Source organism: Micropterus salmoides, unplaced genomic scaffold (genome assembly GCF_014851395.1).
Source record: "Micropterus salmoides isolate LMB-PRFRI ecotype aquatic unplaced genomic scaffold, ASM1485139v1 Ms_hic_scaffold_20, whole genome shotgun sequence".
In the NCBI taxonomy this organism is placed as follows: Eukaryota; Metazoa; Chordata; class Actinopteri; order Centrarchiformes; family Centrarchidae; genus Micropterus; species Micropterus salmoides.
In genome coordinates, this window is record NW_024041151.1 from 22,726,296 (window position 1) to 22,753,396 (window position 27,101).

Sequence of the window (27,101 nt, forward strand, 5' to 3'; positions counted from 1 at the left end):
CTATCTCATTTTGCAAAAAACATGTTGGGTTTAGTTCAGTTCCATACCCCTGAACACTGTCCATAATGTAATATCTTATGAGTATAAAACACAGGACATAGCTGTAGTACTGTTCTATCTGTTATTTATTCTTTATTTGGGTCCCCGTTAGATGTTGCCTTGTTAACACCTACTCTTTCTGGAGTTAAAAAATGATTAGACTTTGTAGCGAAAATAGTACTCAGATTTTTTTAAACTCAGTTTGGGACTTCAAACTAGACATACAACATCCTTTGACCCTTCCATTGTATTGGGGTCGAATGAATCAGATCCCGATCCTGGCTGTAGGCAAGTGTATGCAGCTCCAACATGAAATTTCAGTCTCAAAGTACGGCCTTTTTCTTCCATGCAATCCCTGGGGGCATCTACTTCTGGTTTTTGTAAGAACATGTTATTTGCATTTTAAAAAGATGTACACATGTTAGCAGGCTATAATTACTATGGTGCTAATGATGATGTGATACTAAAAACTTAATCTTAGCTGTGCTTAAGGGAGGTCAGGGTCAGCTATTAAACAGCAATCTGTGTTAGGGAGATGCTGCCGACACCCCCCCAATTAATGTGGGTGACTGACTGATCCATCTCTCGCCTGCAGTAAGTCAAGATGCTGAAGGGCTGATTGACTTATCTCGACTTTAAAGAAACTATTTTTGAATGTGCTCTCACACGAGCAAGGTAACCCGCTTTACAGTCCCAAATATGGCACATGGATGCCTGCCTGGTATTTGGAGATGGGTCTGTAGAGACTATCTGACTTACTTGCCCTAAATGGAGCCAGACTGTGGCAACTTTTATTTGATGCTCTTGAATCGCAATGCTGAGATGTGGATACTTTCAAAACTAAGTGAAGGCGTTTGTCTGTCAGGTGGGGCCTATGATAATTTGTTGATGTTCACCTTAGCGAGCATTTGAAATCAGTCAATCCATGGCCTGGAGGCAGAGCTCTGGTTTCATGTCTGGGATCAAAGGAGCGAAACTCTCACCTCAGCGTAGAGCTGCCCTATATTTACTGCCACTCAGTTCTCTCTGACAGGATTTTGGGTTTCTCTACACAGCAACTGTATATTGTAATTTACAAAACTGTAGCTGCAAGCTCAGCAGATGTGGTAAATTCTGGCTTCTTTAATTCATGTTCTGGTAATAGCATGGTAGTGATCACAATTGACACTGACAGTATCTTTAACTGTGGTACTTGATCACCTGTAAGAGAGCCAGCGTAGTTTTTTGCTCAATAAAGTGGAAATAGCTATACATATAATTCTAAAATGTATTTATTGTATATTATTATTATTTTATAATGTTTATTATATTATGTATATAATATGTATTTATTGTTGTATATTATTTGTATTATCATATAATAACTTAATATTTAATAATTAAGATATAATTGTGCAGGAGAGTCGGTTATGCGGAACTTTGTATTGTTATTTTGTCCAGTCATTAACGTCATTCATTTATGGAAGTGGTTAGCATTGCACTTAAATCAAGTTAGCTTGCAAACTTTGAAAACCGTTAGACAGCATTTTTTTTTCACGTAACGGAAAGTGTATGCCAGCTGTAGAACTCCATGCCGCAGCACCTGAGAATAAATTTCGGGTGGGAAGTCCAACTAAAACTGGCGAAAACCCTGGGTGGTGTTTTGTTTTAGAGATATCATTCCCACATACGCTAGCTAACGTCGCGTCTGACACCTTTAGCGGCTAACGCTGTTAATGTGGAGCCCACTATCACCACCGGTAGCTTCTGCTTCTCTGCTGGGACTGCTTGCCACCACTTCCCCGGACTGCTAAATCTCAGTGAATCTGTTTATAGCGTCACAAGAGTTAAAAAATGCAAATGTGCAAGTGCACAGTAGAAGAAATGGCTGGAATAACTTTAACTTTACAGCGTGAAGGTTGTAACCTTAGCGTTGCCTCGGGCGTCAATTAAATTGACTCAGCCTGCATCAACACATTGCCTGACTTTTCCTCTTCCTCATTTAAGAACATTTTAACGAAAAAATAGAGGAGCCATGTTTCACAACCAGACCTAGTTAGGGCAGCTGATCTTTGGGAGAGACTGGAAGGATCATGGTAAGTAACGTTACAGCTTTGTGTTTTAACTGTGGAAATATTGTGCTTTTGATGTGTTATATATGAATTTGTACTTGTACTGCACGGAAGTAGACATCCATCCTCTGTGGACTCTACCAACTGTGTGCAGTTTATTTCTTGCCTACCTACTGCCTTTAACTGATGAAAGCATCTTCAAGTAGAGAGTGAAAGTGATTATGTAGTAATTCATTAAACCTCAGCAGGCCTTTCACTCCATGGCATATGGTTGTCTTTCCCTGATATAGAGCACATGCAACAGGTGCAATCATGGTAAATTAAACCATTTTATTTATTTTTTTACCAGTGGTCTGTAATATGCAGGTATAGGGTGACAGCCTCTAATGATTATTGCAATAACAAAGCCTAGGATTCAATCTAAATGAATACAGGTGCTATCATTAGTAGAAATTGCTGTGATTTGAGATGGTGTTAATGGAAAAGCAGGCATATTAATCTGTTTGAATGTTTCATGGAGTGTGAAGCACATTGTGCAATTCTGTTTATGTTCATTTGTAAAGACGCCTATGATAATAAAAAAGCTTATTTGCATTCTGATGGAAAACGTTTTATTTAAGTTAAACATTACTTATATGATTAGGTCTGATCTTCTACTTAGTTTGCCATATGTCCCTCAATGACCAGGAACAACTGTGTGTGTAGTCAACTACAGGACACACAGACGTCACTGTATAAATTGTGATGGATGTTTGCAACAGACAGTGTGGGTAATAACTTTACTGTTCACCTCCTGTGCCAAAACGTTTGGCTAACCTCTGGGTTTGTTTAAAACCCGCGTATGATTGTCTGACAGCTGGTGTTCTGACTTCTTTTCAGTAATCCAGCCGCATACCCAGATCTCGGTAATTAACTTTGTAACACATGTCATTATTTCCCAATGTTGTAAGAGACACGCCAGATAGTGGTGTGGTGAAAAAAAAGAAGTTACTGGGGGCATAAAGCTCACATAGCCAATTCAGATTAAAACACTGAGTCACATAGCTTTGTATGGGCTGTGGCACTCAAACGCCTCAGGCCTGGATGTGTCGACATTAGGTAGGTACTGTGTGTAACTGGTGTGGCGAATGGTTCTTGTAATCACAGAAAAGACTGCCCTCTTGGGTGATATTGTGATAATAAATGACTTTCAGTTGCCATCTATTTCAGTTCAAGGTTCTCAAATGCAGCAATGTGGTGCTGAACGTTCCTGAACGTGAACTGATAGATGTGTCAGCTGCTGATCAACTATCCATTGCACATTCGCAGTCTGAATGCTGTAGCAGCTGCATTTGTTAGAAAGAAGAATGATGTGTCTGTGGTGTTTTGTAGCCTTGGCCATCTATCGATGTATCTCCCAAGAATATCTATCATCTTCTCAATTCACGCCGCCATATTGTGCACTGGCTTGTTATTTCTTTGTAACTACCAATATTTATTTCAATGCAAACACTTCAACTGTGGCGTTTTCCACTGTTGTTCCTTAAGGTGTAATAGCTGTAATGCAATTGTATCAGCCTTGCAACAGAAGGTCAACTTTAAAAGGTTTCCATTACTGAAAAGGTCAGCGCTTCCAGGTGTGAAGCAACGCCACAGCAGAGATGGAAAAGTCGGAAACATTGAAAAAAAACATTTAATTGGATGAATTGTCTCTAATTGCATTAGATTTATTTATTTTTTGTGTTCACTGGGATGCTCTTTAAGTTTTGGCAAAAGGCATCAACACTGTCCATACACCGAATTAGTGTTTGTGTGTGTTTGCGTGCACATCTTGAACACATGCATAGTGTGAACTCCTATTGCTGCCACTTGCCATCACAGTTTGTCAATGTGGTGTGTACGTGCTGTGTTTTTTTTTGTGTGTTTGTGTGTGTGTGTGTGTGCCCAAATTATGTGTGTGGGCTGTTCCCTCCACTACCCTGAGCGGTGGCTAGGGGGTGCACTGTGGACACGGTGTGTATAGGCGAGAGAGAGAGAGAGAAAGAGAAGGAGGGGGAGAGAGAGAGAGAGAGAGTGTGTGTGTGTGTGTGTGTGTGTGTGTGTGTGTGTGTGTGTGTGTGTGTCTCAGTAATGTATTCCTGCCTGTGGCTGGGCTGGTCACATGGGGAGAGCAGCCTGTTTAAAACAGCCTCGGCTCTCTCACTCAGAGCAGTGCGAGACACAGAGACAGACGCACACGTTCTCTCTCTCTCCCTCTCTCTTTCACGCACGCACACACACACATACACACGCTCATGCTCGCAGACGGCAACTTTTCTCTATCGGACTGACACAACGCACACACACCGGGATAGACACACTCCCCTTGCCACAGTGGAGAAGAGGATAAGGAGTGACAGATCAGCACAACAACAGAAAAAAAACAGAAATACAAGAAAGAGGAGGTTCCCAGTGAGTAGTCAATTGATATTTATATTTTTCTTATTTTAGATTTTTGCACTTTTGCTCTTCTTTAGCGCTGTGTGACAGGCGGACCTGGCAGCGACAGAGAGAGGGGAAAGAGAGTTGGATGGAAGGGACTGTGAATGGGGGGAAAAAGACAGAAAGGTGACATCGGGAAGCCTCTCCATCAATCTGTCTCTCTGTCTGTGGGATCTAACGCTGTTAATTAGCTGCGTGCGCTTGGAATGAGAAGAATGTCATTGCGCCGAGCTGGAGGGGGGTTTGCTTCGGACTCTTGTGCTTTGCTGTGTGTGTGTGTGTGTGTGTGTGTGTGTGTGTGTGTGTGTGCGCGCATGCATGTCCTCTCTGTCTTTTTGTGTTTTGTATGCCGGCTGCATCGTGGTGGTCAGCCGCACTGATGTTGAGCAGATTCCTTGAGACACACGGTGCTCGGGCTGTGATTAATAGAAACCCATTGATATGCAGATGGAAGGGGATAGAACACAGCACTCGTTTCCAGTGATGTGTTTTGTTTTGTTTTTTTGGGGAGGGGGACAGGCTCACTGCCTCTCTTCCCCCTCATTATATCTTCTGTCCAATTGTCTCTCTATCGGCCTCTGTCCTACTGACTCACTGTTTCAGACCCCTTCATCCTTCCCTCTCACTTCCCACCCTGCTCATTTGCCGCCGCTGATCTCTTTCTGTGACACGCTCTCCCACTTCTCGCTATCCTTTCCTGTCGCTGTCTTTTCATTAACTTTTCTTCCTCTCCTCAGTGCCCCATGTCTCCTAATCTCTACATGCTCTCTTTTTCCATCTTTTCTTTCATACAACTCCTCGCTGGTTGTCGTGTCATTTTTCTCCCCCACGCTGGTACATGCCGGTGTACACAGTAGATTCTTCAGTTGCGTAGAGAGGGAGAGGATCGCAGAGTTGTGAGGAAGGAAGGAGGGGAGGGAAAGGGTAAAAGAAAGAGAGAGGAATGAAGGAGAAAGTGGAAGGAGGGTGGGTGGGGGGAATTGAAAAGGCTGACACTGGCTTGGACAATTAGCCCAGGGAGTCCGCCCTGGGGTGCTATTCTGAGAGGGGCTTTGGCCCCTGGGCCCTGGGCGCTGGGTCACGGGATGCCTTGACCCCTCCAGTCGACAGCTAGGAATGGGAGCCATTATCACGGCCTGATTGATTAGCACTGAGCGGAAATCCCTTTTCTCTTCACTCCTTGGGAGAAAAAGACGAGAGCTTTTTGTCCTTTTGCTGCTGCTGGTTTAGTATCTGCCTGCCTGAATGTGGAAAGCGCTGGCTCTTGTTTTTTTTGTTTTTTTTTACCTTTGTCAGTTATGGAGGTCTGGTCTATATATCTTCTCTCTCTGGGCTTGTCTTTTTCTCTCTTACTCATTTTTGCTCTTAGAGAACATGTGTTGTGTGTGTTGGAGTTGGTACAATATTTACTTAACAGATAAGACAGCCATGTTGCCCTTTGAGAGAGACGCTGAAAAGATTTGTTGGGGGACTTGCTAATAATCAGACACCTGATCTGATCTTGTTTTTTGTTTTTTTAATTAGTTATTTCACTCTCGTCATTCTCTGAGCTTCTATGAGTTGTGCACCTGCAGAGGTTGTTAGTGATGCATTTCAGCAGCTACCTAGAGGTTGTGGACAAACGAAAAGGTAAAAATAGTAAAAGCGTGAGAGAGGAAACTAAGCAATAAGAAAGGTTGGGAAATTGAGCTTCTCTCTTCAGTCTGTGTGTTTCCCTTTTATTGTGTCTCCATCTCCATCTCATTTATCTGTTTTGATCTTCGCAGTCCCATCTCTTGCTAACTCTCGCTACTTTTGCTCTCCCTTAACACCCCCCTCCTCAGACTGGGAGTTCAGTGGGGTGTTTAGCCCAGCTCACGGCTGATCAAAGCAGTGTGTGTCAGACTGGGCTTAGCCCAGGCACTCCTAATGGAGCACCGTTTTCATGCCTAGTTGGTGGTGGATTGGGAGGGAGAGATGTGAGGCTGGGGGGAGGGAGGGGCTGCAAAGAGAAAGACTGACAGAAAGAGTTCAAGGGAGGGAAAGACATCTAGACAGACAGGCAGACAGACGGAGAAAGGGGTACAAATAAGAATGACAGAGGCAAGCAGAGGAGGGCAGGCAGGCAGAGGGAGGGAGACAGTAATGATTAACCAGCAAAATGGGCAAAAAGTAAAAAAGAAAGACAGGATTAAAAGAGCGGGAGCAAAGACACTTGCTGTCAAAAGCAAACCGAGTGTCACGTAGCCCGAAACAGGCACATAGTGAGACAGGAAAACAGACAGAGAGCAAATAGACGGACAGTAAACGTCTTTCCAGCCCCTCTCTGGTGGATGGACCTATCACCAGGGCATACAGTTTAGGCCAGCACAGGATAGCTCCCACACATGGTTTGGTTTTAGGCTGGAAGCAACACCAGACGGAAAGAGGCCTGTATGTGTGTGTGTGTGTGTGTGTGAGTGAAAGAGAGAGAGAAAGAGAGAGAAAGAGAGATAACGAGAAAAGAGGGAGGCTTGTGTTTGTGTTGTAAGCATCTGTGTGCCCGTCTGTGTACGCCTGTATGCCAAGCACCAGACAGAGATGCATGTAAACTGTATATTGATTTTGAAAAGAGTATAAAAAGCTGCGTGGACGTGCTGGAGCATGACCCTGAAATTCATTCAGTTTTACATCTTCTTATTAAGACAAATTTGGAAGAGAAAATGAATGTCATTTCTCACTAGAGCAGGAAAAAGAGTTACTATTCTAACCTTGCGAAATAAAACGTCCTTGAATTGAAGAATGGTACTTACAGTTTCTGAAGACTGAGTAAAAGAGAGGGGGACAATTTAAAGTGATTTTCAAGGAATTGAGAGATAAAAGTTGATTGAGAAATGTCAGGGTTGATTAACTTAAGACTGCTATAAAAGTATGTGTATTTCTGTTAAGCTGCAACTAAAACTGTGCTTTAGATACTTCTGAACTTCTCTTCTTCTCTCCCCTGTCATTCTTTTTCTCCTATTTCTTCCTTTACCTTTCTTCCACGCTCCATTCCTTCACTGATTTCTCTGTCTCTCTCCTTCTCCTTCTCTCATCGCCTTTCCGACTTTTGTCTCTAAAGTTTCCCTCTTTAACCCCTGATATATCTTCTCCAATCCATTTACTTCACATTTCTTTCCCTCCCTTGCTAACCCTCCTCCTCTATTGCTGACTCCTCACCCTTCCTTCTCTCTTCATCTTTCTTTTTTGCTCTCTCAGGTCCACTCTGTCTTACCTTCCCTACACTCTCTTTTTCTCTCCTTGCCTCTCCTCTCCCATCCCCACCTCGCAATGCTGGTGTTTATGCTTCAGACAGAAGAAAGGTAAGGTAAAACTAGGATAATATTTCCCCTAACATACTTACTGCCTGGGTAAACATCCTCCGACAGATGTCCAAGCGTGGGCCTGATCAGAGAAGGTCCGGGCTGGGAGGGGTGGGGGGTGGCTCTGAATCTCACTGTTGTAACGTACACAAAAGCTACAAATTGGAAGCCGGTGTGGAGAGGAGTAGGGAGGTACGGAGGTAGAGAGAGTTGGTGACTTTTCTCGCCTTGAAAACTAAACAGTTTCTGGAGGACAGAGGGAGGGTGGGGTTCTGAAGTTGTTTTTGGTGGTGGGGGGGAGCAAAAAAGTAATTTCGAAAACACGTTTGTGAGCGAAAGAACCAACACTCTACAATCGCAAGTGGACGATGTGCTTTTGCAATTCAGCGAGACCAGCGGAAATGATCACATCATGTCAGTTTCAGTAGTCGGAGTCTCACATTTAAACTTGGATATATCAACAATTTATGCTCATCAGCAAGTAGCTTAAGTAAGGTGTACAAGACTAAGTAGGCTGAACCTGTGTTCACTGTCAGATGTATAATCAAAAATCCCATTATGCTACTCATCTAATTCTCCAGTTGTTGCCACAGCTGGGTAAATTTAATTCTTTGCCATCTTAACCAATGAAAAGTGATTACACATTTCAACAGAATCTTTTTTGTCATTATTACTTTAATTACTTGGAAATGTTAAAAGCTGAACTGGATTAGATTTAATTAGGGAATCAAACGGATCCGGATCTGATAAGCTGATTCACTGGATTTGGATTTGACAAAATACTTTCGAACCCCAATACTGGGAGAGGGTGAGAGAGCTAAAGTGAGAGGGAGAGAGGCTAGAGTAGTAAGGAAGGTAAGAAATAAACAGGAAGTTTTGGTTAGGCTTATTTGTGTGTACATGGAAGCATCAGAGACACGTTACTTGCCTCTGTCTGTGAAACAAATGCAGGAAGGAGCTTTGTACGCAACAAGCCTCCAAACGGCGGCGAAGACCCAAGAAAGCTGGCGCTCCTCTCTGGCAACGCACAGCTCCCACGCTTCCTCCGTCTACCCTCTCTCTCTCTTTAGTTAGATATGCCACTTGCTGTGTGCTTTTATCTAAATGCACCTAAGGGTTTGAAAACATGACAAGATTTTGTTTAAGATTTTGCCCCAATTAAGCCGCCTCACATGCATTTCAGAGATCCGCATTTTACAACGGGTTTCCTCTCTGCACCACGAGCTAGAAGATCTGGCTCCGAGGGGGACTCAGTGTGTAATTATTTCGGTAATCCAAAAAACTCTTGTGCTTTCTTTGTACATTTTTAATACGGAGAGGACACGCAGATATTAAACCACTCTCCAGTGCCGTAACTCATACCCTCTAACTATGGCTCAGGACCTTAAATTACGGAAAGTTGTGAAAATTTTATTTAAAAAAAAACCCTTGGCGGTTTGTGGTTGTGAGATTCTCTGCTTGTGTGTTAATAGATACTTTTCTAAACTTGTATATTTGCGCTCCCTCCTAATTTGTGTCGCCTTTTTTTTCTCTTTTTGTATTTGCCTGTTTCTCTGCACGTGAGTCAGTGTCCGTCAGTCTGGCTTTTTGTCTGTCATCTCGTGTGTGCTAGTGAGTCAGTGTGTGTGTGTGTTTCAACTTGTGTGTGTATATCTGCATGCCTCTGCTGCATTTTCATCCTTAGACAGCTCTCAACTGAACCCTTGTAGAATTCTTGCAGCCTAGGCAATAGAAGTGTTTCACACCTAACTCCAACTTGAAGCTCAAAGCAAAGGGGATAAAAAGAGGGAAATGGATAAACCCTTTTATGAATATGCATAACCCCCCCACCCCCCCACTCACCAACAGTCAAACTAGCCCCTACTCCTCTACACACATGCACATGCACACAGAAATGCTGGCTCCTCTGTAGGGGGTGAACCTCCTTCAAAGTGCATTTCCCCCACAGCTAATGGCCATCAGAGGTGCATTTGCATTCTCTTAATGTACCAACGGGCCAACATGCAACCTGACAGCATCCGCACGCTTTAATCTATATACACTAATAAAACACGCACGCACTTATTTTAGTATTCTAGCACATAAAGTGTTTTCATTCAACATGAAAAAATAATTTCCTTAGACACACTGTACAGTATATTCGGTGCATCATGAGGATAAGCAGAGTAAATGTACCTCCAGGCTTTAGTACCAGGATGTATGCAGTGCATGAATACATGATGAAACTTGTGAGAGAATCATCAACCATTTCTTGGGGCACTAGATGTGTGTTGTGTTTCCTCCACCCACCCATCCATCCATCAGTCTATTGTGAGTTTTTTTACTGCTCATTATTATAGAATAACTTTACTATATGTTTTTATTTTCATTAGGCACATATGCACATTTCTTGCTCAGGGCATGTTGAAAATAATGATTAAAGCAAATTAGCTCATTGTGTGTTGTTATGCTGCATCCATGTCATAGAGGCTGAAAAGAAAGAATGGGAAAACCTCCTACTATTTCCGACTTTGGGAACAACAACGCTTTTCTGTTCCAAGATGGTAACCCAATGTGGTAGCTTGCAGTCACATCCAAGAAATGGAAAGTAAGCCTATATCATCCTGTTTTATCATCTAGCATTGTTGTAGAGGTTTGACAAGTAATACAGTGTACAACACCTTTTAAATTGGCTAAATTTAGTGAATTAATGTTATTATTGGATTTCACTTTGATGCAACTGCCAGCTGTTGTGTCTTTCCCCCATTTTTCTCTGTAGTTCTTTTTGCCAAGTAACAGTTATCGTAGATGTCAGAAATCACCAATATCTAGACTTTTCCCCACTCAGCTGCTCATCTCTTTGATAGCACGTGGATGCGGCATTAGTTTACACACTCTGTACTGAAATGAATTATTCCTGCAATAACCTGCTCCTTTGAAGAAATGCATGGCTGTATGACTGCAACGAAGAGACATTTGTAATTTGATGTATACATGAATCATTTAATATCAGCAGAATAATAAGCTTTGATCCTCAAGATTCTATTTTTGTGTTAAATCGCCCATGGATCTGTTTTGTTGTGGTTTTTAGGTCATTTCTCAATCAGTGTTTTACTTTTTCTTTACATTTACCGTTGGTCATGCTGAAGTTATTTCCAAAACTAGCAATGTCACTACTTACTGCAATACAGCTTATTAAATTTACACTGGTATCGGATCGGTAATTGCCTTTGGCCGATACCCAAAGCCCAGGTATTTGTACTGCCATCGATACTGAAAAAGTCGGATTGGTGTATACCTACTGCCAGGGTAGAAAAGGATTTTTAACTAGGAAAGACTTTATAACACAGTTATACCCAAATGTGTATGTTGGAGATGGGAAGTATCAATATGGACTACACAAAGGAGATGGAGAAAGTACTCTGCATGAATTATGATGTTGTCATTGCCTAATGAACCCTTCAAATCCACATACTGGTAGGCTGAAGAAGTGAGACAAGGAGAAGTCTGGTGTGGCTAACAGCAGATAAGGCTCCGGTCACTTCTTGAGGGAGATGAGAGGCACGGAGGTCAGTAGAAGTGCCTCTCATCTTCTTCTGCCTCTCAGGAAAAGTTGAGTCTTACAGCCGGCAAGTACCCTCTCACCTGAGGCACAACAGACACTGAAGACCTGACAGGACAGTGGAGAGGCTCAGCACAGCTGACAACACATGTGACTTCTTGAGTGAGGGATTAAAAGAGACAAGAGGACCTGAAAGACGACTTGAGAGGCTAGGAGGAGGCTAACAACAAAAGTGATTGTGGTCAGAGGAGGGGAGCAATGAAGGTAGAAGAGCACAGAAGATTCAATTATGGAGCAGAACACAGTTTTAGTGAAGGATACCATCAGACATGATTGGGACTAGAAGGAAGGTGGCAGAAGAGAGGAGACAATGAGTGCACTGGAGAGACCTGGCAGAGGCTAACAGCAAACATGATTGTGGTCAAATATGGGAGAGGGCGGTGTGGAGTTGAGGGGAGGAAATTAGAGGTTAGGAAAGACAAGACTGTGATCAGTGTGTAGTAAGAGAAGACCGAAAGATAGGATGGGTGCGAGACAAAGGAAGGTGGTGAGCACATGGGAGCCCAACACCATTATAGTCACTTGAGTGATTGAGGTCAGAGAAGAGGAAGAGGTGCAAAGATTGGATAAAATGAAATGGGGACACTCTGGACAGGTTGGGAGTCAAGGCGATGCTCGGAGTTGAGACGTGACAGTGGTCACTGCACACAGGAAATGTTATGCAACCAGTTTTCAAATGACACATCATCTTCGCAGGACAGGAAATGTGCAAAACGCAGCTGCTGGCACAATTTGGAACATATTTTACCAAAATAACCTGGCAAGAGGTTTGTAAATTGGATTTTTGTTTTTGCCCCCACGGCCACTGTTTTTCCGTTGCTGTTTAGCTTATTCAGGTCTGCTGTCAAAGCACATCATGCAGTGGATGCTGAAACACGGCCATCCTCTTTTATTTTCATGTTTACATCATTTTTAAAGAAACTAATTGAAAACCACCCCTTTGTAAAGAAAATGTTCACAACTCTGGGATTGTGCCACATTATTAACAATACATTAAAGTATTCCATCAACATTAGGGCTCCCCCTTTATGATAATAAAATGCAGATATCTTCATCCTTTTTGGGGGGGTTTATATCAGATAAATTCATTTATCTCAGCTATGAAACATATCCAGGCTGTTGGAAAGCTTAGGGCTCTGCTGCTGGCTATAGATGTGTGTGTGTGTGTGTGTGTGTGCGCGCGCGTGTGCACGCAGCTGCATGTCCATCCAACATCTTTGTCCGCTCAAGCAGTAACACACATACAGACAGCAGCTTCACACACTTACGTCCATCTCTTTCCATATCCGCTCATATATTTGCTTGTTGGTGTGTATATAAGCTTGCCTTTATGCACAAGTGTGTGCGTGTGTGTGTGTGTGTGTATGAGAGTGAGTGCCTCTCAGAGCCGGGGGGCTTTTAATCTATTAAAGCCTGATCCTTAAACACTAATCAATGCACCCTTTTATATTTCCATTACAGTGCAGAGGGAAAGGGATAAATAAAGCATGACAGTGGAGCTCAGTAGTGGCTACATAGCACTGACAAATGCACACGAAGAGGCTTGACTTATTTGTGTCTAAAATCCGGTTGTAGTGCAGTTGTGGTATATTCATTATTTTGACATATAGTTTATTGCAGTTATATACTTTTGACATTGTTGCATTCTACATTGATTTTGGGAACTATTGCCTTCATTAGTGATTTGTAGACTTGTAGAAACATCCACTCGACCGACAGTATTTTTGTTATTCTGTGGTCTACGTTATGGTTGTTTTGAGTCTTATTCATACTCCAAGCAGCCACATTAGGTCAGCTGGTGAGTCATCTTCAAAATTAAAGGATATTTCTGGTTTATTACACCTTAGGTCTTATTTTCATGGTTTTGGCCATTGTTTTGCTAGGCTGTGATAACATTTTGCTCATCAAAGTCACTGAATAAAAATCTGTCTTTGTATAGGAAAGGGAAGTTTACATATTTACATCCATGTTTACATTGGAACGTTTGGGAAATCATTTAAAACCTGTATGACAGTAGTCATATCCAATAAAAACAACGGCCAGGACAACATTTAATAAATTGGAATTACAGTTCAACTCTCAAAAGATACTGATGATGAGCATTTGTTTGATTAAAATTATATTATTTTGTAGTCAGATCAAAGAATGGATCCAAAGCTCTGTATAAAGAATGGATCCAAAGCTCTGTACAAACAAACAAACAAACAAACAAAAAAAAATACATATTTATAAAATATATATGGTGACCATCTCATCTCATCTCTAGAATTAAAAGGATGAAAAGTGGGAATACTTGACATCTCCTTCTTTCATTTATACAGATAATTTCCTGTGCATGCTTGAGGATCTGTGCGTTTTTGTGCGGCCTTCTTTATTATCAGCCTCATATCATTGGCCTTCCATGTAGTGCTCCTTGCTCGTGGTGTTGCATCATGTATTCCCTTTAGAATGTGTTTAACTAGTGATATATATGCTCTGTAGCATTCAGCTGTCAGGAGAGAACACTTTCAAGCTATTCAGCCGACAATATGCCCCCCCCCCCCCCCCCGCCCTTCCAATTTAAACGCCCTAAACTGACAGTATTTGCCTCTTCTCATAGCACACTTTATTAGCCATGTCTGCTTGTGTACATGTCCCTCAACCCCAATTAATTTAGTGTACTTATGTGGCTGATTTGCATTAGACTGTGCTAGCCTTTGGAGTATACTTTATTAGTGTTGTCTGGGTAACTCACACCATCATCCCCCACCCCCATGCACTGCCACCCCACCCGTCTCCTCAGTTCCAACACACATTTACTTCCCCGTACTTAGCCGACAGTTTTTCCCTTGCAGGAGTGTATGTGTGTGTTTTTCCGCTCCACTGTGGTAGTTTATTAGCGATGTCTCCTTTGATAGTTAGTGTGCACGCTTGATTATGGCTGAAAGGGAGTGGGCCGGGCGCTGGGCCGGAGGAAGTCTGCCTAATGATATTAACAACATCCTTTATTGGGTAGCTACTGCGGGGAGAGGGAGGGCAGAGGAGTAAAGAGGAGGGAGGGAGGCAGGGGGCGGAGTGAAAGAGCGGGGAGTTAGAAAGAAAAAGGGAAATGGGGTAGAGGAAATTTAGGGTGAATCAAACACACAGTGTGTGGAGGACAGGGTTGACCTTGTCAGGGGATTTTGAAGAGGTCGATAGACAGGAGGCAGAGAGAAAATAAACAGAACAAAATTATGAGACAGGGACCCTGATCCAATATCACGATGGTAGATATTCCCACTCCATTGTAATACATTATATGCAACTGTTGGTCCCTCTGTGCCCCTCTAATAGAAACTTTGCAGTCGTATAACAAATTGCCTAGCAACCCCGTCTGGCGCCATCATGGAGGTCCATTGGGGGATTAGCTGTTTTTAAATAGTGACTGTCTATTAGCTGGACAGGCAAAACAGAGATACCTGGGTAAAAGGATTGTTGTGATGCTGATATAAGTCAAGTTTAGTAATATTTTCTGTCAACCATAAATTAGAAACAAGCTAATATCAACACATCAAGAACAATAATTGAATGCTGATTAAAGTGTTCAAGCAGGATATTCCAACGAGTAAAGGCATTGAATACAACTAAAGTAAAATTACAACAGCAATACCACCATCATAATGCCAATGTATTACTATTACTGTTTTTAATCTGTGTTTTTAAAGGAGCCATGCTCTTAATTTCATGCTTTACATATTTCTGCATTTTGCTGAATGACAATAAAAGGAATCTTGACTCTTTGAACCTAGGGGTAGTGGCCTTGATCAGTTGAAAGGAATTGCTTTCTAGTTTTCAGTAAATAACAAAATTTGAACTTAGAAGGCCAGAAAGTTATGGAAGGTAGAAGTCTAATAGAGACTAAACCTGACAACTGAATTTGAAAAGAGGAACGACTATGGGTTAAATGCTGTTAGGGAATATGGGGTTGGTTGTTTCAGTCTATTGAGTTATGAGGGGGTAACCAAATTTAACCAATTTTACGTCCATTTTACTGTATCAGTGTCCTAGGCAGGAGATATTTGAGCATGTATTCCATGTAACATTTACGTGTTTTTGAAAAATAAGTTTTAAAATTTAGTATCATCATTAGTACAATCGTAAATCATATCTTCTGTCAGACTGTAATTATTTGTGTTCATTATTGTTATCGTGTCTATTTGCTCACTATTTGCAGAAATACGCACGTTATTCTTTTTCTCCTAATGTATTCAAATTTACACAAAATGTAGTGAAGATGAACGGAGAGGCATCATTTGCACCGGGTCTGTGGCGTTACTTCCCAACACACATGTACACGCTAGACCCATTGCAGTGCACAAAAGGCAGGGGCTGAATGGAGGGGGATTATTTACATAACCGGTTTATGTTCCTTTGTGTTGTTAAAATACATTGACAGACACAAAATGAGATTCAGGTATTTTCTATAAACTGGTGTAGTGGCAGAGAGAGTGGATAACACACCTACTCACCCACCTACAGAGAAATGCACATCATTACTATATGGACGTTTATTAAAGACAGAACTACCGGACAGGCGCAATACAGATTCACAAGAGGGTTTTGCTCTGAGCTTCAAATATGCTTCTGTATTTTCTCCTGATTCTGGGCACTTGAGTTTATGATAGGGCACGCGCTAATCATCTTTAGATAACACGCGTCAAAAAGACACACACGGTCAAATTTGAGAGGTATCTTGAGCTGTACAGGATCATACTTTTAAGGCCAAATCAAATGGATTTGACTCTGCTGTCACTTTCAATTTAAATACAAAAGTATACAAAGCAGAGAGCGTGCAGCTTTGAAGATAGTGGGCAGAGGAATCTTTACTGTTCGCTTATCCGCGCACTGTCAAATCTTGATTTACAGACTGATAATATTTTGTTTGATGCCAATAAATTATTTTTTTTGATGCTGTATTCCCCCTCCACCCCCAAAATGGATGAGATGGAAGAACAATTTGGGTCTAATAAATAACTTATACGTGTCACTGCAGTCCACTTTTAAGAACAAATAAAAACATTCACTGCACAGTTTTAGTCTGTTTTGGAGAAAACCATGCGTGAGACAGCATATGTTCTACCCTGTCTAGCACAACCGCCAACACTCACATAAACACATACCGGACTGTCACACATGCATCTTTGCGCTCACGCACCAACACTCACACACAGACAGTTAATGACAGTGTGTTGATTGTTAAGCAGCACCAGTCCTCATCTCCCACTAACACCCAGTGAAAGCTGTCACCTTGAGAAGCCTCGCTCAACACCAAAAAATGTCAAGGCTGGCAATTTCCTCTATTTACCTTGGCGAGGTGCCTAAGATCCCAAACTCCTCCCAGATGTGTGTGTGTGTGTGTGTGTGCTTGCATGTTTATTTGTCTTTTTGCGGTCATGTTTGTCTCTGTACCAGTGTTGTTTGTCTGTCTGAGTTCCTGTGTGTGTGTGTGTGTGTGTGTGTGTGTGTGTGTGTGTGGGGTGTGAGATCTAGATAGAGATGGATAAAAAAACTCATTGTCTTGCACTGTGTCTCTCTGTAAGCAGTGTCAGCATCTCTCTGCACCTGTGGCTAAGGAGACGTATTAATAACACACAGTCAACAGTCACGCTGTCACACAAACACGCACACACGCACACAAATACATGCGCCGGCATGGACTAAATGAACATTTTAAATATCCACACGTAGTCAGTTTGCAAAAATCAGTGTAAACGCTTACAGTTTGTCACGTGAGGTGCAACAGACAAGTGCATAAACAGTGGTGTCACATACAATGACACATACTGACAAACTGACACACATGGTACACGTTGTGTCACCTACACACAGAGGCAGACACCCACTAGCCTGTCAGAGTTAAGATGTCATTTGTCTTTTCCCATAATCTTCCCCCAGGTAGAACGTGACTGACTGAGAGAGAGATACCACTCACCTATCTTAGACTTGGAGGCAGAGTTCTAAATAGTCCCTTATCAGGAAGGATTAAAAAGTAAAACACGCTCACACACTTCAGCATTTGAGCGTGCACGTCTGTGCTTTTCTTTAATTGCATCCATATGTTTGGTTAGACTGTGTATTTGTGTGCTTGTATGTGCGTTGCCTACATCTTTCCAGCGTTTTTACACACATGACAGGAGCCTTTTGCATACCGTGTTTGCTTAAATTAAATATTATATCAACGTTTGAAAATTGGAATGCTTTTACATTCATAGGGTCCAAATCAAATCACCTTTTAAAAAGGTCACCTTGGAGGAGCAGGTCCCTTACATCGAAGTCCTGCGGCAAACCCAGCGTCATCAATATGGAAACAACCCTGGCAAACACAAAACCGGACAGAGCATTTAAACTGGCTGCTTGAAGCGCCACAGTTCTACGGCCAACAAATTGATGCCTGGTGGATATAAACCCTGGTCCAAACACCAGCTGAACACACCATCTGTTTCTCTGCGATCCCACTCATTAGGGACACTTACTTTAATTTATTTTTATTTCTCTTGTCATTTCATCCTCAGTGCTATCATCCAACTACTTTCTGCCATCTTGTTACTGTTGAAATTTCATTCCTGTAATTGGGTGCAGTTTTGTCAGAGCTTACCATCTTGTTGTTGTTGTTGTTGCTTTTTTTTTTTTTATAAAACTCCTTGTGCTTTTTTTGGCTCCTTCACAGATTGTTGATTGCATCTCTCCCCGCTATTTTCAGCACAGCATTTTATCCTTTTTAAAAATAAAAAATCTGTCAAATCGTACTGATATAGCACATTTTGGGCACATTGGCAACATAAAGTGCTTGACAAACAGTAATACAGTGACTCCACAACAGTGTTAAATTTCACTACATACAAAATTCATTATCTCCAACAACCTTCAGGTGATTTCTGCCACTGCTGTGTTCATTATGTTTTTCTGGAGAAGCCACATTTGAAAACCAATGGACCCATCAGCAGAGAACCCAGAGGCGGCAGTCATGCTAGCCTTCTGCCATCTCTCCCTCCAGACGCAACCTTTACATGCTCCATCTGTGGCTCTATGAACGCTCACAACAGCCACCTGCATTGATGCCATAGCTGACAGGCACAACCAGAACCAGAGTCTCACCAACCCCAATTTTAGTAACATTATGTTTGTTTGTTTATTTGATGAGACGCCTCCGCCTGTGTATGTGTTTCAGCTGTAACGACACAGTTTTCTCTTCTTGTGATCTTAAATTCTGGCTGCAAGGCAGTCAAGTGACCTAGCACTGCACAAGATAATTGAAAATGCATAGTAAATCCATCATTAAGAGGACAAGTGTTGTGTTAAAAGAACGTATGGCATCGAGGCACTGCATATGTGTGACAGTGCTTGCACGCTTACTTCTGTACGTGTTTCTGAGAAACAGAATGGGTATGCCTGGATATGTACGCGCGTGCATGTGTGAGCAGTGGATTAGATTTCACTGTGAAGGCATGTAGAACAGTCGGTCAATTTCCTGCCACACGTTCAGTTTTCCCTCCCCATGACAAATTCCTCGATTTCCTCACAACACATTCCTGATGCATTATTGGTCATGGGCATTATACGGTCCCACATATTCTGTCTCTTACAGTCTGGGAAGTATCGTATTGCTTGCGTGGTTATGAGAGGCTAAAAAAGAAGGAAAGGACAAGTGAAAGAAAGAGCAACATGTAAGCCAACAATGTTTCATCCTCTAGTTGGGGAAGATATACTGTTAATGGAGTTTTCAAACAAGTAAGAATTTTGGCTTGCTTTCTTTGAGTTGTATGGCTTTTATCATTGTCTTTATTAAAAACTAGAACCAGTTTGTGATAGAAAATCATGCTACAGTATCACAGCTTTGTCTCTTTTTATTGCATATAGTACATATAAGATGCACTTTGCGTATTTGTTTATTTTTTATTAGGCAAAGTCAGGTTTACAATGCTACTGCTGTTGAAATGTAAATTGCTTCTACAAACAAAAGACCAGTTGCCACTGTCTGTCCATACTTACAACATGTGGGTCTGAAGGCAGTTTCTGCAAATATGTCATGTCATATCCTGTCTGAATCCTTTAAAGCAAATGCCTGATACCACATAATGACACTAAATTATTCTCCAGACCTTCCTCCATAAACAATGTGCCAAAATGAGGTTTTAAACCGGGGGGAGAATCTTGTCTGTGAAGAATAAGTGAATGTTTGTAGTGGCAGTGGGGGAACTGACATGGCTTGAGGCGTCCATATTGTTGAGGAAAGTTAAGGAGGTTTAGCTCAAGTGTGAAATCCATATTGAAGCCCTTCGGTTATGCTCGACTTGACGAGTTGTGAATGTGTGGATGTGATACCACATCTGTCTGCTTGTGTGTGTGTGTGTGTGTGTGTGCGCACATGCACATTTCTGCATTAATGTTGCCTTTATGTGTGTGTTAGTGTGTGTGTTATACTATAGAATACATGGCTCTGTGCATTGGTATGAGTGTATCGCACTGGTATTTCCATTTAAATGTGTGTGTGTGCGTGTGTGTGTGTGCGTGTGTCTGGTATAATTCACGACCGTCCACTATTGCATAAATCCATTGACTGGCAGCTAAAAAGACAGAAATGTAGGAAAAAAGTCCATATGGAACTTATCATAAGTGGCCATATTTCTCCATTACTAGAAGCAATTTGTTTTAATTGCCTACTTAGAAGTAATATGGCCTCAAACTAGCATTTTTTTCAAAAAAACCCAAAATGAAATATGAGAATGCCTATTAACTGCCACGATTATGTTATAATAATCGGAAAATTGAGTTGTTAGGACTGGAGAGCCTGTTTTAGATGGTAGTTACACAGCATATGCTGCATGTATCTGTGTGTGAATGTGTTGGGACGTATGGCTATGGTTAGATGGTGGATTTTTATATCAAATTATCCCACTTAAAATTTTAGATACCGCTTTAAATTTCTTGGACCATGTATTAATGGGTGTATATTGAGAGCCAAGACGATTAAATTTGAATTTGATTGACGTGCTACGTCTGTTGAAACCTCTGTCCTGGGCCCATAATTTGGAAGAAAACTCCCCAAAACAGTGGGGTTTCCTCTCCTCCACCGACACGATTAATGCCTCTGACTCTCTAAAGCTAACATCTGCTTGTCTTTTCTGTTATAGCAATCTAGCTAGCCAGTGACAAGTGAAGTGAGACAGCCGTTGTCAAGGCATGACAGGACGAGTGCTGATTGAAGAATCGAGTTTCCAGCTCTAGTCAGGATTTCTTAAGGTATGAGGTCTGAGAGGAGATAGTCTTTGAAACTTAAGATAGGACAAGCATTTAGAATTTACTGTAATGAGGTACCAGGTTAACAGGGTAATATTATATAATACAATATAAAATAATATACCAAACTAAACAAAACAATACATTGGTAGACAAGAGTTGGGTACCTGTTATTGTTAATAGTGTGATGATGCAGTTGGTACATGACTTCACCTGCTTGCATCACTAGCACATTCACAGTGAAGAATATCCTCTCAGGGTTGATTCCTAAATAGCACCGTAGCCTCTGCATGCACTCCGTCCTGACTGGCTGCAGGGGTGTTAATTAGTTTAAAATAATCCAAAATCTTCAGTGCTGCAGTCTTAATACCAAAGAATAGAAACACATCACTGAGATGTAAGAATTCTGCTGAGTCATGAGTGGCTTCTGCTGCGACTTCATTTCACTGATAAATGGCTGCGAGTGAAGCTTATGGTGGGCAATTTAATTGACTGAGCATGAATTCCAAGTCTTCAAATGATCACCACATCACCGCTTCTCTGACAGTCATGTCCATCTCCATTGCCTGGAATGCATTAGGATCTGAACAGTATAAACTGATTCAACATCCCTGGTCACAACACGACTAAAGTAGCGTCACTATGAGATAAGCCTATCTTGGATCAGCACTGCTATTTTAAGAGAATTTGTGTGACAAGCAATGGCAAAAAAGAATAGGAAAAAGAAAAGCTACCCCGGAAGAAATGGGTCAAAATTGCAAAATTGGTAAGACCTTTTGAAATCAACAGTTTAACAAAAAACGTGGCGTGACGTGGTTGACATTGTTCATAATAGACTGTTAATGCACCCAAGGCTCTAGCAATTTCCTTTTGATGTACAGTACACGATAGCGTTGTTTAAATATAACGTATACACACACACACACACACACACACACACACTACAGATAACCTCAGTTGGGGAGGATTATGAATTTTATTGGAATAAAAACACAATTTTTTCTGACAATGATTCCCACTTTGTGCTTGGGGCTGTGCTTGACTTAGCGCTTCCAATCATTTTTCATGTGCAAGAGGCTTTTCGGAGGCTTTATGTTCAAAAGACAGGCATAAGGGATTCTCACGGGGCTGTGACACTCCCATTAGGAATACGATTCCCACAGTACAGCACACACATTAACTTAGAAACACACACCAGCTCTGTAGTCCCCGCCTGCAGCAGCATAGACAGATTGTGCTTACATTGTACCCCAAGATGTTCTTGCAGTGTGAACTTCTAAACTGGATTTAGCGTCACGGCTTCTCAAGGTAGAAAACCCGACATGTAGTAATTTAGTGGTCGAGTCTTTCTCATTTGAAATGCAAATGCCTCTACTTGCTTGCTTTCTGCTTGCCTAAATTAACATGGATTTAGACGGTTGTGGCACTGTGCCGTTTTGGAGCAGTGATGCAATATGTAAAGTTGGTTTTAAATGGGTTTTCAAGGACATAATGGACTATACTCTAGACTTACTTCATGTTCCTTGACTCCGAGCAATCCTCCTAATCTCATTAGACAAAAACCTACATGCGAGGCGTAGGGAGTCGTTTTTATTATTTAAGGAAGAGAACACACCTGTGGCACACATGGAAGCAGATTGTGTTTAGGAGGAATACATTATCAGTGGGTGTGTGAGCTGGCTGGCATCAATCATGGCCAATCAAATCATATCCTCTTATTCCCTTTAAAAGCAGTGCACTCTCCGCTATGAGGCACTGACAGTTTTATTATGGAGAGTGGAGGCCGCCTTTTTCTAAGAGGAAGAGAAGGCAGTCTGGACTGGATATTCATGTCTTGGAGGTGAAGAGTTGGAATATATATCTAATACCCTAAATATGTGGCACTGTAAATATGCTTCCAAGTGCAGATGATGTGTATGTTTAGGGATGAGGATTGTTAATTTTTATTGATACTGATACCCTTGAGACTGCTTAACGATCCGATTCTTTATCGATACCACTATCGATACTTTACTATTATTTAGTGATGGTTATTTGGTAAGACCAGACCCAACGGACATGAGGTAGGCCTCTAGAGCAGCAACATTAATTTTACAACAGCAAAGTAACTCAATAACTTTATCTGACATCACAAGTAGTGAGTGACGTTTAGAAAGAACATCAGTCTGTATCAGTCCCTCCCCCTCTCTCGCTGGCTGCAGGTAACGTTACCAGGTAGAAGGAGGAGCGGCTGGTTTGTCTCAGCCAGCAGCTGAGTTTTTTAAGACTACAGACCAGTCTGTGCTCCAGACAGACAGCTTTCTATCTAGCTTGTTTTTAACATTTGGCTAATGCCAAGCTAGCGTTAGCTGTGCTTGTATAAAACATACAGGATGAGATACTGAGGACAGAGATGATTAAATTAACCTTTTCTACATGTTTAACGTTACCTTACAGACAGGTGTATTGATAAAGTATTGTCTTTTTACTTGCGAAGGTTTATCGCACGTACTTACAGTAACGAGCGTAGCTGTCATCAACTAACGTTACAGTAGTTTGGAGCTAACTTAACCCTCACCATATTACACCGCGACGACGCAGCCTCTCACTCTGCTGCCGGTGTGTGTGTGTGTGTGTGTGTGTGTGTGTAGGAGCCGACAGCAAGCAGAGACTGCACCCTGATGATTTTCTTATCGATTACATGCTCAAGACATAACATTACATCATAGCCTGCAAGTCTTGATAGCAGTATTGATAAGCTTGAACCTTATTGATTTTCGGGTTTTGAGAAATTTTGGAACTGGGTCCTTTTGGAACTGGGTCTCGATCCCCATCCCTATGTATGTTTAGTTCAAGTGAGTTAGAAGCCTTTGGCTCAAGTAAATTTTGATTATGTATTATTCATGTAGCCACACAAATTGAATAATTACACCAACCCCTGCTGAGAAATAGCTTCTCATTTGCTGAAACCCTTTCAAAACACCTCAGCCACCTTGGCCTCGTGTCAGTGCCTTTAAACCCCATGAACACGTGGGACGCTGCCAAACAAGTAGCTTTTGAAAAGTGTGGCATGACTAAACCATTGGAGATTTCATTTCACAGAAACTATTTATTGTACTGGAGTATAAATAGCCTTTTGCAGTTTGAATGTGAAGTGTAATGGATTTGGTTTTTTTTGTTTCCTTTTTTTTTTTACATATTGTATCTGCTGCTTGTTGCCTTTTTAAGTAACAAAAACGTATAGCCTGCCTAGTCCTTGGCCCACTTAGTGAAAAAGGAAATAAAAAAGCATGACGGAAGCAGACAGACATCATTCTTATCGCTGTCTCGGAGGTGAATGGACAGTGGATGGAGATTACACCACCTTTTGTCTGCTATAGATTTTACAGATAAAAGCAAAAGGCAAGAACAATTTTCCCGTCCACATTTGAACAAATGCCCTCTCTGTTGAGTGTTGCAAAGACTTAAACATATAGGGTTTTTCTATGGTAATGGTGCAATCTCTTTTTCCTCCCGCTATATATAAGAACCTGAGCAATCTGCTGTTTCTTTGGAGGAAAGCTGTGATAGTGAAGGGTCTAAATTGTGAAAGCTCCCTCTCTTGGAAAGCTGTTTTATTATAGTTATTTTGACTTATTGAGCTTGAGCTTTTTGTACTTTTCGCACAATAGCAGTCATAAGGGCTCTTGGGATTGATTATCAGTTGGATCAAGAGAAGAAAGTTAGTCAATAACAAAATAGGACATGAAAATGTGCAAATTCAATGACAGCAGTCTTGCTATCAAATAAAATTTACATTATGTTACATTTAGGTAGCCTGTGAAGTCCAGCAGTCTGCAGACAGATCAAAACAGATCACACTCTGCCCCTGGAGAAAAAATAAATGTGGCACTGACTTTAACCTCAAAGAAAATACTCACATCTTTCCTCATTTCTCAAAATCATTTATCTAACAAATCCTCTGTCCCTTTACAAAAGCAATGATATTTCATTTTGAAATTTGTTATAGATTATTATATTGCCACACGTGCACTTCAAAGAAATTCCAGTCATTAAAAATGCAAGGAGCGGAGGAGGCGAGCGGCCATCAGCAGGACGAAATGAGGCAATCAGGTTTTCGTTTCACACATGCGACGGGACACAGGTAGACAGGCGAGCAGAGAAAAAAGTGAAAAACTAATCAGGGGAGAGATGGTTGGTCTCAAGCAAGGTAGGCTTGTTACATTGTATTGTATTGATTTTTGTGGTGCATGTAGTGAAATTTCAGTGCTGGAAATTACGTTTTTACTGTAATAACTTAGACTTTGTAGGACGTACCTTTTTAGAATGAAGTGTTTTACTGGACTCTAACTGACATGTGTGCATTGTTGCTTGTACAAATAATGTTTGGCAAATTGAGCTTTTAAATTGCCATGCACAGAGTTTTACTGGATAGGAGTGAAACATATTGAGAGTTTATTGATCATCAGAAACACATGGAGGGAGATTCGGGGCTTGAGACAGAGCACACACCTTCTGCACACCTATTTCTGTGAGATGGTGTGTTTATGTAAGTTTGCATTGTATATGGACTTGGACCCTCTGACTAACTAAGCAAAAGTCATCTGATTTTGTCTTTAAATAGGTGTTTGCACTTGAGTGAATTTAGACCTCAGTTAATCATGGGGCTGTACATTAAATGGGACTGCTCCCATTACAACATCTCACTGGGATGATTAAATTGAGGGAACCATTACATGCAGTGTTATTGTGACGGCTTGCCTTAGCTCTGACAATGTGAAGTATAGGCCAATGAAAATGCAACAGAAGTCACTTCACCAGGCAAAGAAAAACCAACATGAAGTAAAAGGAGTCAGGCCACCACAAGCCTCCAGAACAGCTTCAGAGCTTCTTGCCAAGTCTGTGGAAGTCTATATATATATATAATCATGTAATCTCATTGAGTTCAAGACCTCTTTTGCAAGAGAGACCTGAGGATAGCAGATAAAGGAATAACAAACATAGCCATATCTTTTGTGATTGCACTGAAGAGTAAACGTCAGTCTCACAAAGTAAGAGCAAACTCAACAAACTGACAAATTATTACAGCTGCAAATGTTTCTATAAGCTTAAAAAAAACAGAAGCAATCACTTTTTAGACATTTTTTCCTCTTGCCTTATCTACAAAGCATTTATCAGATAAAAATGATTAAATGTGAGGGCGTCTTTTTTAAAATCCTGAGTATTTGGATGAAACTATGTGTTACTTTTTATTCACCAATACCAATGTTATTACAGCACTGAAGAAGCTTTAATTCAAAGGGATGTTGACCCCTACATAAAGGAGGCTCCAAATCTATCCAATTTACATATTGGACCTAAATGGCTGCATACATCAAAGGGTTTCTATTACAGAGAGATGGATGAAGTGGCCAGGGGCAACAAGCTGTGAGAGGCTGCATGAGGATGAGAGTGAGTGAAATATACATATACAATGTATATAAAAGGAGCACAGAGAAAAACAAACTGGGGATAAAAGAGATATGAAGAAAGGGAAAGATGGAGAAACACTGAAATAAATACATTGAGCAATAGACTTGGGCTGAGCAGCACAAGAAGGCAGACAGGCAAAGAAAGAAGAGGGAGACAGAGAGAGATATGAGAGGAGTCAGGACACCAGATGGTCTAATGACCACAGGAAATATTACAGCTGGCAACCGCACACCAACATAATGATACCAGTCATTTAAGATCATTGAGAGGGGGCAACTTGTGTATGTGTGTGGCACATTTAACTGTACTTACATGTTCAATCCTCCTAATTGTTGTTTAATTACCAAAAAGCAAAGTCTGGAGACATTTTACACATCGTGTGATAAAAAAGCTGTTTGTTTGGGTTTGGGCAAGCCTTTGTACACAAGTTTGTGGGTTGGTTAAATGTTGGAGATGGATGTGAAAGTACATCAAGATTCCTCCGGGCTGTTTTGGTCCATCATCTCAAGAGTTTTAAACAGCCTATTAATTAATCCCCACAAATCTTTCTTGTCCTGTTCAATTTAGTTTAACGTTGACCTGGAAATTTGTTCCACTCACCAATAGCAAGCCATCTTAACAGTGCTGACCTTTGAGTGAACCAGGGAGTTCAAGATGGAGGAAGTTGTCTTAGCTTATTAGCTGTGTTGCACCTTCCACTTATATTTAACCCTGTCTGTATATACTGTGTGTGTAAACTGCTCCACAGAGGAATGGTTTGCAGATAATTATGAGAGAAGCTCATTAGATACCAAGCTAAGAAGCTTGTTGACTGACAGCTCGAATCAGTTAGCGAGCTTGTTTGCTCATGGAGCTTTTCCCCCTCCTCACTGAATGTCTATAATTAATGAAATGATGTATGATCCAGAGAACGGTAAAGTAAAC

At 41.3% G+C, this 27,101-nt stretch overlaps 1 protein-coding gene across 2 annotated transcripts in view; it reads left to right on the plus strand.

Moving 5' to 3' along the window:
• Nucleotides 1-1,589: 1,589 nt before the first annotated feature.
• Nucleotides 1,590-27,101, plus strand: part of cntfr (ciliary neurotrophic factor receptor) — a 254,053-nt gene continuing 228,541 nt past the window's right edge. Inside the window, exon 1 of one of the 2 annotated variants that reach the window (XM_038733847.1) lies at nt 1,590-2,114. The gene's annotated coding sequence lies outside the window, so the exon portion shown is untranslated. Of the gene's footprint in view, nt 2,115-4,263; nt 4,521-27,101 lie in introns of those variants that run through there. The other variant, XM_038733844.1, reaches the window with a different exon arrangement.